General features: G+C 40.9%; 1 protein-coding gene across 5 annotated transcripts in view; it reads right to left on the reverse strand.

Moving 5' to 3' along the window:
- JPH1 (junctophilin 1) overlaps nucleotides 1–20,651 on the reverse strand; it is an 81,225-nt gene that overhangs the window by 31,375 nt on the left and 29,199 nt on the right. The window lies entirely within an intron of this gene.

Consider the following 20,651-nt stretch of genomic DNA (forward strand, 5'->3'; position numbering starts at 1 on the left):
TCAACCTTAAAAAAAAAAAAAGAAATTCTGACACATGCTATAAAACATGGGTGGAACTTGAGGGCATTGTGTTAAGTGAAGAGGGCCAGTCACAAAAGGACAAACACCCAATGATTTCATTCATATGAGGTCCCTCGAGAAGTCAAATTCATAGAGACAGAAAGTAGAAGGGTGGTTGCCAGGGCTAAAGCAAGGGGAACGAGGAGTTGTCATTTAACAGGTATAGGTTTTAGTTGTGCAAGATAAAAAGGTTCTCAAAATTGGTTGCACGACAAAGTGAATGTACTAAACACTACTGAACTGCACACTTAAAAATGGTTAGGATGGTAAATTTCGTGTTACGTATATTTTACAATTAAAAATAAAAAAAAAATACCTTGTACCTGATATCACCTGATGTACAAGTATTTATGGAGCATCCTATGTGTCCTGAGGAAGTGAGGAGAAAAGACCAAAGGTTAGATTCTCAGATGAGAAGCTGCTGTGCTAGTCCAAGCCAGGGCATGCTATGTATCTAACGAGGGTAAGAGCTGGAAGGACTAACCCACAACGTTTTATGGGAGGGACTATCAGAACTTTGAAACATGAGGGCAGCCTCCATATCTGTTTTGCCAGCTCTTAACAAAAACCCTGGAACAGAGGACGTTTCAACGAATACTTGTAGAATGGATAATCCAGTGGGTAAGAAGAGAAACATACAAGACAACCCCAAGAAATCTAACTTGGTATCTGGATGAATGGCTTACTATAGACAGAAACTGTGCAGGTGGTAAGGGGAGACAACTGGAAGGTGATGACAGGTTCAGTTTTAGACGAGCAGGATTTTACATGACACAGGCCTTTCTAGTTGGAAATACAGGGCTGCGATGCAAAGCAAAGGTCAAGGTTACACACAGGAAGGTGGGCATCGTGATGCACAGAAGATGAGTTCATGAAAGATGGACGAACCCATCAGGTAAGTGAGAAACAAAAAGCAAAGAGCTGAGGATGGAGACAAAACTGTCCTAGGGACTTGGAGAAAGAAATAAGGGTTCCAAGTTCTTGTTCTTGGATAAATCCCGTGCTCCTCTTAGGAGTTAAGTGGGGCCAGATGGGAATGTGTCTCTTCTCTGGGGCAGAGGCACTGACTGGCTGATTTATGTGGTAGTCCCTGAAACAAACGCAGCTGGAATCTGAGGAATGGATGAGTGGTCACTCCTGCCCTGTGCTGGAGAAAGGTGAGGGCAGAGGAGAGGCTGCTGGATTTGGTAAGAACCTTTGAGAGTTCAGGACTAACAAGCAGCCCACTGCAGAAGCCAGACGAGGGGGGCTGGTGAGGAAATGGGCAGAGGAAGTAGAGGAAGCAGGTGTGGGCCACACGCTGGAGACTTTTGTCCCAGAAAGGAAGGAGGAAATGTGGACAGTAACCAGAAGGATTAGCTGGGCCAAGGGAAAAGACGTTTTGCTCTTATCTTAAGAAAATGAGAGCTGATCTTATTGTGAGGTAGGAAGAAAGATCCTCAGACAACAGGGGAAAATGAAGAAGCCTTGAGAAGATGACAGTTATTAGAGATGGGTCCTAGATGAGGCAAAAGAAAGGAAACAGGAAAAAACATAAGAACAGTGATGGGCTCATCCAATATTTTAAGGTTACTTGAAAGATCCTTTGAAAGCTTGAAAGAGACCGAGAGTGCTGTGGGCTTTGGGACCAGAGAGACCTGGGTTCAAACTCCAGTTTATCATACACGGACTGTGTTCCTTGAGCCTCAATTTCCTTACCTATAAAATGGGGAGGACATTACCTTGTAGAGTTGTTCTGGATCAAAACTGATTGATGTGAAGTACTTAGTACTAACTTAGAGAGGGTATATAGTCAATACATGGCCATTATTAGTCTTCTGCTAAAATTTAGGGCTGGTGGGAGGAATCGGGGGGGGATGTGGTTTTACAAAGGTGAAGATTTGGAATCAGAATGGAGACAAGGACCACTGAAGTTGCTGAATAGGACCAGGAGGACCTGACATCAGGTCACCATGATGCTATATCTCCCTCTGTCAGGGCTCTCTCTTCTGGGAGAACAGACAGAAGAAGGCAGCCTTGAGGCAGGGTAGGGACGTGAACGAGGAAGATGGGGATGGAACCCTGGGTAGAGAGAGAGGGCACACAGCCAATGGTGGACTTTGGACCAGAGGAAACAGCAAGGGTTAAGTTAGGATCAAGTGAAAAATGTAAAGGCGATTTGGTAACTGTGAAGTCCTATCAATGCAGACTATCATAGTTGTAGGTGCTTTTTTAACTGATTGAAATAAGGCATCTGTCTTTCCTATAGCAAATTTGTAGAAACTGCCTTATTCTGACTAAATCTGGTGTACTACTAAAGGGTCTGTCTTTAAATCAAATTACAAGCTCTTGGTAACAAGAGGTGGGGCAAATTATTTTAAAATGGAGGCATGTTCCATAAAACGAAACTAGATACAATCATGACTATATTTTCTATTTAGTGCGGTAACAGAAACATCTGGATGTGCCTGGTAAGAACTTTGCAACCCATGGAACAGCGAAGACCTTGGTAATGACAAGAATTAGCCTGTCAGTGCTGTTTCTGTTTCTCCATCAGTGTTGTTATGGTCCTTATCCTTTACCAGGGGTCCATTATGGGTATAAATTAAAGTATGACTAAGAATTAGAGCAACTGAAGATGATCTAATGGTCAAAACACATGACAGAAGTCGGTGGTATCTGGCCGAGTGACAGACTGACAGAGTGACTGGCTCACAGGTGGACCTAGTCTCCACTTACTGCTGCCACTGCCCATTACATGTATACCCGGGTGCTCAAACTATTCCATTAGATAAAATCTGTACATTAAAAAAATTAAGCAAACATCATTCACTCATAAAAATCACAAACACTTTAGAACTCTTCCTTGAATGCGCAGTTGAAACACATTTTCTTAGGTAATAAAATATCCATTTTCTATCTCCTATGACCTAAAATGATTCCCTAAATATCCCAAATCTACCAGTTTCCATTTCACTTTGTTCTATTCAGATATGCTTGGAAAGTGAACAATAAGGGATCTATTCCTCTGCTGAACATTCGATGCAGAACCGTATGAGCAAGAACTGGCTTGGGACTGTGCAAAACCACGCCAAACCATTCTGCATCTTGAGCTCTGTCATGTTAAATGTGCATGTTTTGAAGCTGTAGAGTTTATGAGAGGCCTGCTTTGTGAGGAATGCTGAAATAGTAGGGATAAACAGCGGACCCTTGAACAATGCAGGGGTGAGGGGTGCCAACTCCCTGCACGGTCAAAAATCTGCGTATAACTTGACTCCTCCAAAACTTAACTACTAACTGCCCACTGTTGACCAGAAGCCTTGCTGATAACATAAACAGTCAATTAACACATATTTTTATAATATTACGTGCATTATATTCTTACAATAAAGTAAGCTAGAGCAAAGAAAATGTTAATAAGAAAACCATAAAATATATTTACAATATCGTACTGTATTTGTAAAAAAAAAAAATCTGTGTATAAGTTCAACCGTCCACTGTGTTGTTCAAGGGTCAACTGTAGTTGTACTCTCAGCAAACTGGTTTTAGTCACTTCATGCTTTCTTGTAGGATTTGTAATTCAGTTAGTCCATTTATTTCATGCCTGGTTCATGACAAGGAATCATTCGATAGTTCAACTAAGAGTCTTGACTGTTTTTATTTTAAATCGTCAGCCTCTTGCTCCAATAGATACTGGGGGCAATGATATAAAAAGCACAAAGGATTTGCTCTGATATATGTTAACCTTCTGGTTTGGAGGAAGTGACTCTTGAGAGTTCTACTTTACTAGACAGATGAGAAAACACAACTCTTCACTGGAAGGGCCTCTGAGAACTAGAAGGGGTCAGGCAGAACCCACCAACTCTCCTAATCTTTAGGGCAAAGTGGGTGACTATGTTGCAAAAAGGTTTCTGTATTACTATCTTTTTTATTTTGCTTTAGCAAACATTCTGTTATTTAATTATTTCATCTTCTAGTTATAAACTTTTCTTTCTGCTATTTTCATTCATATCCATAATTTTTATATTCATGCTTTCTCTTTGAGTCTGTTGCCCTCCTTATTCCTCTATCTGATTCTTTAAACTTAATAGATTTATGTCTCCCATTGAAAAATGCGAATTTTGAGCTTTCTTCTTTAAATATACATTTTTAAAATCCGTTTTGGCTGACTTTCAAGTGAAAATAACACAGCTCAGAAAACATCTCACTACAGACTATAGAAAAGATTTGGTTTTCATCAAGGGTATTCTTTAGCAGGAACATTTTTAGGTGGTGTTAAAAATACTACAGAGTCATCCAACTCATAGTTGCCTTTCCCCAAATCACCAAATTAGTAATTAACGCCTCCGACTTTAAAAGGAGGTATCAGAAGATCATCCAGTTCTTCCGGAATTCTTAAAAAGTTTTCTTCTTCATCCTCATGAGAATCTCAAAACATTTTTGTTGTAACTTTACCTGTATTCAGCATTTGCTGTGTTAAACTGAGAACAGCAATGTTTCATTCCAGTATCTGATAGATAAAATAATGGCTTACCCAAGGACACAGAAAAATGGAGACAGAAACAGATATATAAGGCAGGGTAACTGGTTTTCTGTGTTGGACTTTCAATATAAGTTACAATTTGGGGGGCGGGCAGAGGCAGTTTTGAAAATGAATATATGTATATCAAGATAAAAATGCATACTTCATTAGAGATGGTGGTAGAAACACAAGGCAGGATTCAAATAAAGTAAAAAAAATCACGTTATATTCTAGCTCAAATAACAGGAATCTTTTCCTTCTGGTCCTGATAGACTATCAGCGATCTGCTTCAATCCTACATCCTTGTGGTGCTTATAATGCTTGGAATATTCTCGACCACCAGCCTGTTGTCTGCCTATGCCTACTCTAGACACATTTTGATGAACTTTTAACCTTTATTTTTCTTCTCGGAATTAACTGACTCTGGGGCCTGGGATGCCATGCCTGTCAGGAGGATGGATGGACCCCTGCTGCAGCCAATGGGGAATGCACGTGCTGCCTTCCAGAACTCCATTCCTGAGGAGACAGATGCATTAACCCAAATGAACTACTGCTCACCAATCCAAGACTCAGATCAAGTCCAAAGAATCTCAAGAAGAATTCCAGGCATAGAAGGAATACTGCACATCCCAAGAACGGGGGAAAATTTAGGATGTGATTTGCATGGAAGTCAGGATTTCCTGTGAGGTCCCCAATTCAACATGTACTAATTGCTATCTTACACCTGGGGGCAAGTCAGATTGAACTCTGGAGGGACGGGGAAAGTGACCTGCCAAACTCTGAACACCGCCCCCCCCCGGGGGGGGGGCAGAGAGTTGTCCAGGGTTAGCACAGAGGCCCAGAGTTTTACCTGCTGCTTTATTACTTTCCGATCTGCAGGTTCACCTCAAAGCACTGGGCTATACTTTCCAAGTGAGATTTCCTGATTGGGCTAAGTTTTAGCCACAGGAGGAGTACTGGAAAGTCCTTCCTTCCTTCCTTTTCAGTACCATCACAGTATCTACTGAAATGACAACAGACTAGGGGGACAACACGACGCATTCTTGCCTGAGGGCCGCTCTGCCCTGTCTGAAGTAGGAATGTGAAAAATCTCCTTGCACCTAAGGTAGAGAACCCTGTAGCCCCGAGAGGCTCTGTAGGATTCTGCTAAAAACTGGTAAAACGTATTTATAATTTTGGACCCAAATAATGCTGCAATGGACACAACGAAGTATAATACTTCACGTTCGGGAATGAAATGGGGACACAGAAAATCCTTTGATAGCTTAGTATACAGTCCCTTTGGGTCCATCAGTTGCCCTGAAAACATGAAGAACATCAAAGGAAGGAGATGCCTATGAGGGTCAATCATGATGCACAAAACACACCTATCCTGAACAGACCTCCGTTCTCTTAGGAGTACGTATGGACTCCACGGCCCTGTAAACAGGGCTTCTTCCAGGGAGGAATTAGAATGCCCTGGAAAATGGCATGTGTTCCATGGAGTAAGAAGAAGCGTAAGAAGCTCTTTCCATCCAAGACAAGGAGGGGACAGAGCATGGACGTCTGAGGCTGGTGAGCGGCTTGCAGCTAAAATCTACACCGTTAGGAGCTCTTACTAATGTTCAGAATGTCCCGCTGTTCCTCGTCTTCCTATTGACATGTCTCCAGGTTTCAGATCACTTTTGGATTTGGCTCCCTAAGATAATCACCCCTGGCTTCTCTCTCCTGACATCTTTCCATTGTAATCCAAAGCCTCATTTCATGATCAACTCCTAACGTTTTCGCCCCCAAATAAAACCTCAACATACTTCATCATTACAAATGTCTAGAAATGCTTTTAAATTATTTGTTACTCCAGGCGCATACAGTTCTAATTAAATTCTAAGTATCGTGCTCACTTTTCTTTCCCTACTTATTATATTCATATTGTATACCTCACCATCCTGCTCTGACCCCTCTGCAATTCTGGTGGTGAAATTAAAGCTTCTTTTCCCTTAAATTTCTCCCTGGCTGATGATCACTGCTGGCAACAGTCAATTGTAAATACGAAATTTCTCTGCAATGTTTTTCTGAGATGTCACAGCAACAGTGCCTCAAACAAGTGGTCTTGCATGGCACAGTGACATGAAAAAGGTTGATGCTGGTCTGAGAAAGAGGCTTCTGTCATAGCCTGAGCTCCAAGACACTATATAAAAAATTGGCACAAGTGACATGTTTTAATACAATGAATAACATGCAATTTACGTTAAAATATCTTTTCCAAGGTGCTGGCACAGTTCCAGAAAACAGCTCATCTACCTTACTTCTAGAAGTCCGAAATTAATTTTTGAAGCAAATCTGTTTCATTCTAGACATAATGGAAAGACCTGGGATCATTATTTTTTTAATCTGTTTTGCAATCTTAGAACTATCAATTGTAACTAACAACTATCAGTTTAAATGCTGTAAGACCATGGATCTCTTGTATCACTAAAAATTTCTGAAGTACTGCCAAAGGTTTGCTTGGTAGGTTTAACTGGACAGTGCGTTTTAGAAGAAGAATACACAAATATATGTAAATATATAATATACACACACTTTAATACATGGATGTTATATTTGACTGAAATGTATCTCTGTACCAACAAATGCTAACCGTTAATATGAGTGTCTGAAGGGTTTGTTTGTTCTCATTTGGGGCAAATATCTAACTGTACTTACTGTCCTCTAATAAAACGTTTTTTGGTTTTATTGATCCCAGGGAACACAACGGAGTTGGAATTAAGAAAAACTAAAAACAATGAACCAAATAAAAAATTTTAGGAATAAATAATTTAACCAAAACACTAGCTAAAACTCTTACACTGACTACTAACACTACCCTGGCAACTAGTTAAGTCAGGGCTGCTTATATTTTTAAATTATAATCTCATTATGTACAGCACCAGGCTCCTTTGTCAAAATAAGGCTTTATTACCCAGTTATGATATAATTCAATTCATGGGTTAAAAATGTCTCCTATGCCTGGAAAACCTAATTGCAATGGTATTGTCCTTTACTCTGGATGAGAAATCATGAAACTGGAATTCAGTAACCAGATTTTAGTTTAAAGTTAAGAATACGGCACATTTTAATCAGTTTTTGAGATAGCCTTACAAACTTCTGAGTGTTTTCACCAGTCTTCTCTTTTACGCTCTGGGAATTTACATTGACCTGAAATTTAAGTTATGAAGTAGGAGGATCCCGGGGTGTCCTATTTGCTGTTGTTATCCGAGCCTGTACGATCCATCTCAAAAGCCCATTTTTCCCGTCTGTCAGCCATCTCTTGGCAAAGAGCCCCACTGCCTGCCATTTGCCACTTGTTCTGGGCTATTTTAATTCTGGACAAGTTGTGGTCGTAGGCTATATTTAAGTTGGCCTGCTCTGTGAAGAAACACAGCAAATGCACGTGGCACCTTTTCCCTTTTTGACATAATCCAATTGTGCTTTGGCTTTGAGTCAAGCTGTGCGAGATTCTGTGTTATACAGGCCGGCTTAGCGCCCACTCTCCACGTCCCAGGTGCTTCCCACCCATGAGGTGGGGTGAGGGGCCATTCACTGGCAAGGGATGAGCTGTGGCAGGAACCCGTGGAGCCGTCACCGAAAACTTAAAGAGCAAACTGAGAAACAGGAACGATGATGAAAGGAAAAATACAGATACCTCCAGCTCTTGGCTGAGTGTTACTGGCACATTTGCAGAATAATTTCTCAAAGACGAACTTCCAGATATGAATTCGGTATAATATTATGCATCTATTGAGAGAGGCTTAAGAGAAATAACATGCACCTTTTAAAAAGCCAGCTTTCTCATTTCTGAGCTTTTAGAAGTGGACATTCGAAGAAACACTTGGTTCTAACCTGCCCCTCCTAACGGACCCCCACCCTCCTTCACTGCCATCAATTTGTACACTTTCTACCGAGCACAGAGGTGTTAAGTTTTTACTTGGAGTTATGCTGTTCCTTCAGAGAAGAAAAACAGGTCGGAAATGCACACTAATCATTAAAAGTTAAATACAATGTAAAAAACACCTTTCTAGAGAACTGCGCTGAGGTCTTGTAAACTTCGCAAGTTCAAAGCTAACCTAAAGGCAGGATCTGTGATGAAGAACCAGAAGACACTTAACTTTTAAGGAAATATTTTACAAGTCCGGGAACTTTTGCCTTGAGTCCTTAATGTACAAATGCTGGTACTGACCTATTCGTTTTGCTGGCAGTGGGATTCAGATCCAGACTAGTTATATGATCCTATTCATCTAGCCAGTCTAGGGAGCTGAAGGTATAAAAACCAAATTTCTGCCTATTTACTTGAGAGGTATTTACTCTGACTGCTTGGGCTCCTAGAAATGACCAATTTACCGACGTGCTGTCAGCTAAGACTCTACTTGATTTTTTTTGCTGAAAAAACTTTACTACTCAAGCAGGGAGTAAATAAGACTGGGCTTTTGTTTTCTGGAATGAGCAGGAAATCCATTTCAGAAATACTATGTTAAGAAAGCACTCACACACACAGACTTGTCAATTAATACGAAACCACTTTTAAATGTCCCTAACAAAGGAAGGGCCATTAGTAGACTATTTGGTTACATGTGCTTTCACATTTATCTACACAGTAGCAAAACAGAGATGAAGAAAATGGATCAATACAGAGATGCCTGTTTTTTACTAGAAGGCACTCAAGTGTTACTGAATATCATCATGTTCTGAATATCATGAAAACACAACCCGAAATAAATTACCCTTTAGTTCTCTAAGCTTTTGAAGAGCTAATTCCAAATTTCAGTAAATAAAAATGCCATCTTCTTTCCCAAATGCATTGCCAGGCTCCTTGGTAGTCTTTTAGGAATGAAAATTACCTAAGGTTTTCCCAGTCTATCTTTTCTTTTCCTAAAATACTGTCCAAGCTCATTCTTACAGGAAGCATGACAAAAAATGTGAGCGACTCTTCTGCCACAACCATGCATAACTAGGATAAATCATGTAATTACAAGTTCTGGATCAGGAACCTGCCATGGAAATGGTGCCAATGGGAGTATAATTGTGGCTAATAGCACAACAGATAATGGAAACATAATGTCCCTAAAGGAACTTTAAATCCCTTAATATAACTGCGGTACCATCCCCAGGATTTTCCTCCTATAACAAGGATAGGAAGCGGGCTCTTCTGAGAATTCTGGGACAGAAAGGTCTTTATGAGAGTTGTCATCTTAGGTCAGAATCAAGGCAGGGAAGAGACCAATTCGGGCTTTAAAAAAAAAAAAAGCCAACTTCAATGATTATTAGCACTTAAAAAAACATTTTTTAAATAATGTCTTAATTACTAGTTCAACTTTTATTATATTGTGTGCTTCTGGTATTGTCAACTAAAACACATACACAGACCACACCTGTCCCAAGATTAAAATAGACAAAGGGCTTATGTGTCATTATTTCTAGGAAGGAAGGGTGGCAAAGGAGAAGAGAAATTCTATCATATTTCTTGAAGAGCCTGGGAGAGAAACGGACATTAGACAGACAAATCAAACCATAAAGCGGTAGGCGGGAGGAGTTGAAAACTAAGAGGCACAGCCACATTTCTGGGCTCGGGGGCCTGTGGACAGGGGTGAATGGATGGGACCGGACCCAGAGGTTTACAGCAGCCATGGACCCGTGGCTTGAGCGACCTGAACATGGCCACGTGGAGCTGTGAAGTTGTGAGCAGGGCAGTGAGCTGTCGTCTGTGGTCTCTGTGGCCTGGAGGTCAGCCCTGCCTCCGGTCGTCATGCAGCACCGACCACGCGAGACACAAGAGGACAGGGGCAGACTCTTTCTAGTCATTTCAGTGACTTGTACTCTACAAAATATCACCACTGGAGAAATATAAATGCCTGGGATGTATTTCTTGTAGTAGGTTAATCAAGCGAGTGTTGATGGGGATGAGAATACTGCTGTTAGCATTTCCTGAGTGCTTTTTATTTTATTTTTTTTTAAAGATTTTATTTATTTATTCATGAGAGAGAGAGAGAGAGAGAGAGAGAGAGAGAGAGAAACAGAGGGAGAAGCAGGCTCCCCGCTGAGCAGGAATTCCCGATGCCGATCCCAGGACCCTGGGATCATGACCTGAGCCGAAGGCAGACGCTTAACAGGCTGAGCCACCCAGGCGCCCCTGAGTGCTTTTTATATGCCAAGTTTAACTTGCATCATGTGTCCCAAGAACTTTATCCACCCTGCGTTATGAGCGAGCGGGTGGTGGGAGCAAATCCGAATGGAAGATAAGAACTGTGTACGCATCCTCCTACCCCCAAATCCCAGTCAAGCCGTAGACGTTCCCCACGGTAATCTTTTCTTACTTGTTTTTCCTCATCACCCAAATTTACTAAAATAAATATTTTCTTCCAGATATGCTCTAAATTAGCATATATATTTCTTCTTTTCGCAGGAATTGGTTCTTATATAGAATCAACTTTTGGGACAATTTTTAGTTTAAATAAGAGTATAATCAGTGCTATCAAGTAACAAGTGATTATGAGCTGCACCAGATTTTCAAATGATTTTACTCCAAGATATGGGATTTTTTTTTTTTTTAACCAGGTTGCAACACCTCCCTCAGACCTTTATAAGATGTTGAGGTTCTACTGTCTTTCATTGGGGTTTCAACGGGTGACACACATCAGACCCCCTACAGTGGGCATTTCGCCCCCGTGGTAGAGGCATCGGAAGCCTTCTGCCTGCTTGGTCTCCCTGAGGCCACCTTGCCATCCATCCTGGCCCCTGCTGTCTCTTGCCATCTGGAGGCTCTGACTGCTCCTTCCCTACCTATTGCCCTTAGCATGTCCTTGGGTGTCTCAGCACTTGTAATGTTTGGCATTGAAAACCCAATGCCTCAAACCACAGCATGTTGTTACAACCACAGCATAAATGTAATCCTTGGATTAGATTAACATAATGGAAATTTCATGGTCTCCCTGGACTTGCTCTATAGATGCGGACACATTATTTAGGATCCACAGACTTCAAAAGTGCCACACTAAAAATATCTCTTACATCATATTGGAACACACGCAAAATTGAGTTTCTTGCTGTTTAATCTTTGCCTATGGTGGTTACGAACATGAGTTCTAGAGTCAGGCTGCCTGGATGCAAAATAGCTCTCACCATTCACTAGCCTGTTACCCAGGGCAAGTTACCTACTCTTGCTATGATGCTGTTTCTTCTTCTCTAAATTGAGAATAGTCGTAGGACCTACCTTGCAAAGTTATTAGGAGGATCACAGGTGATACACATAAAGGCCCTAAGAACAGATAATGCAGATAAAGTTGGGTGTAGAACATGCAACATCATTATAGATAATATTTATCCATTTAATTAATTGAATAACTTAAAAATATATTAAGTTGCTAAATAAGTAATATATTCAAAATGGTTCAATAAAATATTAAAAAATAATGGGAAAAGTCTCCCGCTTACTTTGTCCCTTATTTATACCCTGTTATTAACCTAGCCATAGCTAACCAGTGTTGCTGTTTTTTAATGACTTTTGCAGTTTCTTTAAGTATATACAAGAAGACCGGAATATAAGTTCCTATTTCCTCCTTTCCTACCTAAAGGGAAGGAATATATACACTATTTCTGTACCTTTGTGACATGCAACTAGAAAACAGTGACCAGACAGCAATAGGCATCAGACTGTGCCAAACTCATGTAATCCTTAACCTCATGAGAAAGGACAGTGAGTGTGACAACCCAAGTGAAGCAGGGGCAGCAGAGAGGTGACAAGGGCTCTAGTCAGAGGGCCTGTATGTGCGTCCTGGTCCCACCATTTGCAAGCTGTGCAACCATGAACAGATTACTTAAAAGTCTTGGAGACACATTGGTTGTCAACATGTTAGTTGTGGGGATATCATGAGATCTGCAAATCTGAAGACACAAACAGATACACCCATAGTGTTGTTACTGGTTAGAAGCTACCACAACCCACAGGGCCACTCTTTCTACTCTGGAAACCCTGGTGTGTGGATATGGAGACACAAAGTATTTGTGACCTGGTGTGTGGCTGGCCCAATCCGGTTCCTTGCCTAAGGTCACAGAGGTCTACTTTTCCTTGAGCAAGGAAGAGCTGGTATGGGCTATACTCTGGAACTTAGATCTACCTTGTTCAACTTTTCCAACATGGATCCAATATCTTTGAGAGCTGATCTAAAATTTCATCAACAAAAATTTTTACCTGACATGAGGCTTAAGTTTTGAAAATAAACCAGAGGGTAAGTTGGGAGGGCAAGTAGAAGACGATACTGAAGGCCCTAGTGGTTTTCACTTCCTCAGATGCAGCTGCATGCATTCAGTCCTGAAGGCATGGCTGATGGGCTTCATCACTTTGTGTTCCTGATCCTGGCTGCAGCTAGGTCTGTTGCTTCTTCAGGGGTCTGAGCACGTGTAGTGGAGAAGCTTTTCATGGGGTTTAAGAGATTTGGCTTCTATTGCTGATTCCTTACTATTTATGACCAGAGGCCTCTCACCTCCCTCTGATATATTAGTGTCCTCATCTGTAAAATTAAGGAGTCAGAATGAGAACAATTCTAATTCAATCTATTTTTTTTAAAGATTTTATATATTTATTTTAAGAGAGAGTGAACACGAGTGGGGGGTAGGAAGGGCAGAGGGAGAGGGACAAGCAGACTCCCCGCTGAGCAGGGAGCCCACTGCGAGGCTGGATCCCAGGACCCCAGGATCACGACCTGATCCGAAGGCGGATGCCTAACTGACCCCTTTAATTCGCCCTTATAACTAAACTTAACCTACTTTCCCCTACCCTATACAAAACAGGATAAAAGTGCTGATGTTAGAGCTTACAGGTGCCTATCTCCACCTCCTCGGCTTTCCCCTGCCTCCTGTCTGTGGCACCCCCATAAAACCTGAGAATCTCTGAGGTGTGCAACTACCCGGGAAAAGTAAGGCATTCTAAAGTTCTCTTCAACTTGAATAGTCAGTAACTGTGGCAGCTACACTTATTTCTAGAAATCTGCTTATCACATACAAGTAAAAACTAGACCTCCTTTTATTTACTTATTTTTTTAAAAGTGATAATAGTCTTCCTACTAAATCTGAGGAATTATTTTGCTTTGGTAAATAAAGTTAGGGGCATCAGATTCAAGTAGCAGAGGCAACTATACCTTCTAACTAAAACTTTCCTACAATTTGAACGATTAAGAACTCTAAATAATGGCCTGTACGCAGCAGTCAGATCATCTGCGGAAAGTAAGAACTCAAGTTGTATGTATTTTATAACAAATAGATCAAAAAATCTAGCAGTAGGTGTTTATACATATGAGCAAAGCCCAAGTGTCCTCAAGGATTCATGGAGGATTATTTTTATAAGTGGATCTCTAATGCTGGCCACAGTCTTTAAATATCCTGTAATCTGCTAATTAAAGCTGGAGTTATTAATCACTACATCAACATATTTTACAGAATCTGGAAATGGAGAAAGACCTCAGAAATCATTTAGTTCCAACTCATTTATGTGGACCAGGAAGCTCAGGCCTAGAGGGGAAATGGTTACATGGTGCGCGGGTGCGCGCGCGCGCACGCACACACACACACACACACACACACACACACACACACACACACACACGCACACAGGGGAAATGGTTACATGGTGCGCGGGTGCGCGCGCGCGCACGCACACACGCACACACACACACACACACACACACACACACACGCACACACTGGGGAGGTCTGTATTATGTGACCCCAGCCTCCCTAGGCCAGTGCCCGTGGTGATGGCATGGTAGGAGGCTCTATAACAGACATACAGAATGCAAAGTAGTCATATTCCTAACTAGTTGGGCAAAAGGTATCATTTCACCAGCCATGTGGTGGTGAAAGTCAGGGGACCTGCCATCCTCAGGGGACTGTGTGAGGATGTACCCTGTGCAGAGATGGCTGTTTCAAGTGTGACTGCCAAGAACTGGGCTACTTTTCAGCAGACAGATGTTTCTCACTTATGTTTTCAATTAATTCTACCACTATTGTATTCACCTTTAAAAAAAAAACATTTATTTGAGAGAGTACATGAGTGGGGGGAGGGGCAGAGGGAGAGAGAGAATCTGAAGCAGATTCCACCCCCATCCCCCACCCCCGCTGCTGAGTGCAGAGCCCGACTTGGGGCTCAATCCCAGGACCCTGAGATCATGACCTGAGCCGAAACCAAGAGCTGGACCTTTAACTGACTGAGCCACCCAGGCGCGACTCACCTTTCTCATTAGTGTTGAAGTGTATGGGACAGAGGAGAGGCAGGGAAGGAACAGCCCACACAAAAGGAAGGAAGGTGACAGGGAAAGCAAGGTGGGGAAGACAGACGGCAATGCACTGACTACTGTGGGTTCCATGCAGCAGAGTGTAACCACATAGTAAATATCCTAGAGTTAAGTTTGACACTGAAAAATGATCTTAAGTCTCTGAGAGAAATGTAAAAATGAACATTTTCCTATTTACAGAACTACCATAAGGTGTGGGTACAAACACACACACTGATAATATATAAATATATACTACCCTGCACTTACTGCACATATATATTCCAGGAACTTTGCTAAACACTTTACAAACGAAATTATTGTGCTGGACTCTTGCAACAGTCCTTCAAGGTTATTATTCTATTACGTATAAGGAATCAAGCTCTGGTATGCAGTGTTTTATCCAAAGTACACAGCAGAACCAGGACTGAACCCAGGTAAGTTTAATGAAAAAGTCCATGCTCTTTCTTCCACATTATGCTGTCTATCAGCTGGAAATAATTAAAATGTTAGGGGGGAAATCTGCCAACTTGTAATGTTGCTTATTATACTGGTTTTTGTATTTAAGTCAAATATAATCCCAATAAAATGAACTTTCACCAAGTTGATCATTCAGATAAAGGTTCTTATCAATCCTGTGAGCTACACATAAAACTAATAATCAGCTGGAAATTCACTGCTAAACCAACTCTTCTCACCATTGTCCTCCTCAGATCAGAATGTTACCAGTGGTCACTTGGGCATTTAAGGGTTGCCTTAATATAGTAGGAGCAAAAACCCTACTGATCCCTCGGTGAGCCAAACTGGTTAAGAGAGCTGAAAATACTAAGTGGACAGATGTGTTTACCCAATTATTTCAGGCAAACAGACCCAGTCTTCGTATCTAACACACTGAAATAAAGCCACTCTTCTTTGGCAGCAAGTGTCTATGGACAAGTTTCTAACTGAAGCTTGATAAGCATGCACTGTTTTCATGAGAGTTTGTAAAGGATGCTCCATGTTCTTCTGATCGCCAGAATCCAAGTACCAACCCGGGCTCCCCACGATGTGCCAGACCCGTTCTCATCTGTCCACTGTGCTTTGTGCGAGCTACCCAACCCTGACCTCACTCAGCCCGCAATTACCTCCTCACATTCATACTTTGATATTAGGTCATGGCCTAAATCTTCTTAAACACAGTTGGATTTCCCCCTCCCACACCCTGTCCTTTTCTTATAACCACTGGTGCCGCCCACCGGTGGCCTCTCCCTTCCCAGGACTGCCAACCGTCAGCCATCTTTGACATTACAATGGATAGAAGACGCGGAGAGGCTACAGAAAAATGACCGAGCTGGCTCTTGGAAATATGTTTGAGAAACTGTCTAATCCAATCTGAGGTGAGGAGACTTTTCTAATGTTCCAGTTACCCCTTATAAGAGGCTCACTATGTGTCAGGCGTTACACAAGATCCATCTCATATATGAGCTTATTTAATCCTTTTGATGTTCCTATGGGGAGGGCTCTATAATCCTAATTTTATTGATGAAGAAACAAGGGCTAAGAGAGATTAAATAACTTGCCCAAGGTACAGTTAAGACATTCCCTGACTGCAAAGCATCTGTTCTTCCCACACTTCATGACCTTAAATTACAGAGTGTGAATAAGATCAGTCCCCCATACTAGTCTAGAATGTTCCTCCAAGCGCTGCCTAACAAAGACTCAAACTATTATTAGGGAAGATGTTTGAATATTTTATTCTAAAACAGAGGACCCAGAGGCTATCTGCCAAACCACAGAATGCATTCCATACTCTATCAGAAAGTTTTATTTTTTTCTGTGCCATCAGGACAGAGATGCCAAGAATACTCATTCTGTGCTGGGTACCAACATTATCCCAAACTACAGAAAAACTTTTAAATTAAAGAACTATAGAATGTATACATTTGAATTTAAACAGGTACACCAGGATTTTTCTACAGGCACTTTAATGAACTGCATCTTGGCTTTTAAAAGAGAGTTGAACATAATATTTATTACAGTGCTGTTTGTGATAGTTGGGTGTTAGAGGTAAACTAGGCATCCATCACTTAGGGGAATGGTAAGTAAGATTGGATGCATGCATACTTTAAAATACTGTGCAGCTGTCCGAGCCTATGGCCCAGGTGTACTTATGGCTGCATAGAGGCCAGGTGTACATCTTTAAAATAGTCTTGAGTGGTGCAAAAAAAAAACCCCAAAAAACCAAAAAAACAAAACTTTAACATTATATAAAAATGTAAAATGGTATTAATATGTTAAATGATTACAAATAAAAGAAAATGAGCGGTATGACACAGTGCCATTCATATAAACTAAAAATATCCAGAAACAACACTATACTTTTCTATTTATACAGAATCAATGGCATATAATCAACATTTATTACTGGGCAGTTATGGAGGAGAAGGGAATGGGCCTGGGGAAACCGATGAAGGGGAAAGGGGGAAAAGAAGAGAGGGCCCTTCCATTAATGGTTGCCTACAGAAAGCCAGGACCTGGGGAATGTGATTACTTTAACCTTCTACACTAAAGAGTTAAGAAAACAAAAGGAAGGAGGGTGGGAGAGAGGGAAGGATGGGGGGAGGGGAGGAGACTGGGGAGGGAGGGAAGACAGAGCAGCAGGTGGGCAGAAGATGGACACCAGTTACGAATCCACGTCAGAGCTTTGTCTCCACAGTGACTTTTATCTCTTAGCTCTGTTTTAGAGTGGTACAGTACACCGTTCCCAGCCTTGGGAAGCTCTTTCACGCGTCCATGCGGACACAGTCACCCCCCCGCAAGCCCCAAGCACTGCACAACCAAGCCCGGATTAGAAGCCCAGTTTGTAGGCTGGAATACTAATATTAACAGAAAATCATACTTGTTGGCATTTGAATTGTACCTCTGGATTGATTCCTACAAAAAAGTCTCCATTATAAGAAGAAAATTTTTTTTATAAATACACAGAATGACAGAGTATAAACAATGCAGAACGGAGACCAGAGAAATGAAAAGCAAAAAGGCAAACTAATGACTAGATGGGTTTAAAAGTTCATTTCCCCCCTTCTTCTCTTCCTCTTCTTCCTTTCCCTTGCCTGCAGCCTGCACCCAAGGAGTCCAAGGGGTGGCAGTGGCTGCAAATCCCCCTCCTTGGGACCCCAGCCCCAGAGAGGCCGGCTGGGGAGGCGCTGCGGTGGCTGGGGAAAAGCTGTCGGGAGCCAGGAGTGGTGAATGAACTCCTAAACAAACTCTCCACTGACACATCACTAAAAATAAGTATGCTTACATGCATAACACATTTTTGGAACAGTAAACTGAGCTCTCTCTTTCATCCTCTCTAGAGACTTTAAGTTTCACATTCAGCTTTATAGAAAATAAAATGCAGGTGGCAACAACTCCAAGCGCTGCAGGTAGGAACTTTTGAGGTAGGTGATAAATGCACATCTGCCAAGACGTTAAGGAATTGCAGCGGGGCGGACAGGCACCGTTCATCAGCTGTTTGCCCGTGATTGTGGTCAAACGCTGATAAGGCTCACTTGGGCATTGCCTTATTTAGTCAGACTTCTCTGCCCAAACACCGGCGCATGATGACAACAGTTCATGCTATTACCAGTCTTTCTCCTTTCAGTCATTGGTGCTGACACACCAATTAAAAAGAGTGTCTCCGTTATTCAAACAGCCTCTTGCCTTTCCTGGTAGCAACTATTCTACAAAGAATAATGATAATGATATTACAAACAAACCTGCATATGTTAAATTGGCAAAGAATTCTCATAAGGAATACTGAAAAGTAAATTTTAGTTCCTCAGGCTTTTTTTTTTAAACCCAACACGGAACAAATTATAATGTTGTATATTATGGCTCTGTTGGTTTGGCTCAATTGTGTGTTGTTGTTTTTCTTTTTCATAAACCAGTATTATTACTATTTCTATTATTTTTTTAAAAAAGGCATTACTGTAAAGAGCCCTAGAGAAAATAGTTTGATCCAGACCCGATTCTGCTCTTATCTGCACCAATACATATGAGACTATACACACATAAATGTATATGTACACAAAGCACTGTATGTATTTAAATTATTTTCTACAAGAAGTCTAGTATATGAATCAGTTCTAATTGCTTATAGGATGAGGAAGCTCTTTATGTACTGATATGGAATGACTTCTAATATATATTACTAATTAAAAAAAACAACAACAGGGTACAGAACAGTGTGTATTCTAGGCTACAATCCTTTATCTGTAATTCCAACATCTACGAAGCTTTAAAAACCTAAATTTTCAAGTTTAATGCCCAAACTTATTTGACAGTAACACCTGAGTGCAACTGACATGAGGCTATTTATGGTTCTTATTTATCCCATTTGGTGGGAGTATTCAGTTTCCCTGGAGAATTAATATGTTTGATTACTCCGTGCTGTTCAGACCCCCTGTAGGTATTATGTAATTTATGCCATAAGCGCCATTTTGCTTTTCTAAAATCCAATAAATTCTGAATTCTAAAACATATCTGGACCCAAAACATCTTGAAAGCAATTATGGACTTGTGGTAGGCAACCATTTGTGTGAAAGGGGAGAAAATGTGTATTTGTATGCATATAATTATCAGAAAAATTTTATGAAGATACTAATAACATCGGTTGTCTTTAGAAAAAGGAACTGATTAGCTGGAGTCAGGAATGGGAGGGAGGGTTATCACTCAGTCTTCCATTTTGTAACTTTAAAATTTTGAACCATGAACATGTACCATTTATCCAAAAAAAAAAGAATATTAAAATTAAAAAAAATCACCACTTATACAAGCATATATCAATAGCATGATCTGTTTAAAATACACTCTGTTAACAAGTCTTCAGTAGGCAATGTTTACACCCATTGCCAGTGGATCCCCTTGACTAGTCCTCTTTAGTCACCATGAACTTGGGCTGCTCTTGGCTCTCATTGTAAGTGTGCCCAGGTCTTTACAATGCTGCCACCCCTGCCTTCCAAATGCTATTTACAATTCATTTCTTAAATGAAGCTTTTGTCTGCCCAGCCCACCTGCGGTTACTTCAGGTCCATCTGTCCCTCTATAAAACTCATGGTATTGGCTAGCTACATGCTCCCTTACTTATCCTATCTTTACTATTACACTGGAAATTCATGAAAGGGGTGATAAAATAATCTGGCTTTAAACATTTTGCTTGGCAGTTTTTCTTACATTGACGGCTCATTATAGTGTGTGTGTATTTGGTCTTCCTAATGAGCCTTCCAGGGCCTGCCCAAATAAATGATAAATACTAGCTAAACTGAATTAAGCTTATAAAACAAAAATCATTTCCCAGGAAGGCTTTATAACGAAAATGAAATAAAAAAAAATAATCAAGGCAGGCTTCTGAAGACTCAAATACCACCTGTAATGACAACTCACAGTAGAGCCTGGCCTGACAGGAAGTGATCTTGAATTTCCAAATTTCCAAGTGCTGCCATGTGCATTGATGGGGGAGAAAACCCAGCTACATTTTGGTGCTCTTGCACACGTAAGAAGTGGTCTAGTAAGAATTATTGTGAATTAAAAATTGCATCTGTTCCCTGTGCTGTTAAAGAAGTTAAGTTCTCTACTAATTGTGATGAGTCCTGAGGACCCAAACCGAGACTCAAAATCTTTAAAAATCATGGGCTACTAAATTTAGAAACAACCCAAATCCTTATATTTCTTAGAACCTTTGGAATCACTTCAAAATGATTTTTGAAAAGGTATACATATTCAATTTAACAATTAGTTCAGTTTCTCTTTTTTAAGACAGAAAGCAGAGACTTTTTTAAAGAGTCAAAGTA

This window comes from Zalophus californianus, chromosome 4 (genome assembly GCF_009762305.2).
Source record: "Zalophus californianus isolate mZalCal1 chromosome 4, mZalCal1.pri.v2, whole genome shotgun sequence".
NCBI classification, from domain to species: Eukaryota; Metazoa; Chordata; class Mammalia; order Carnivora; family Otariidae; genus Zalophus; species Zalophus californianus.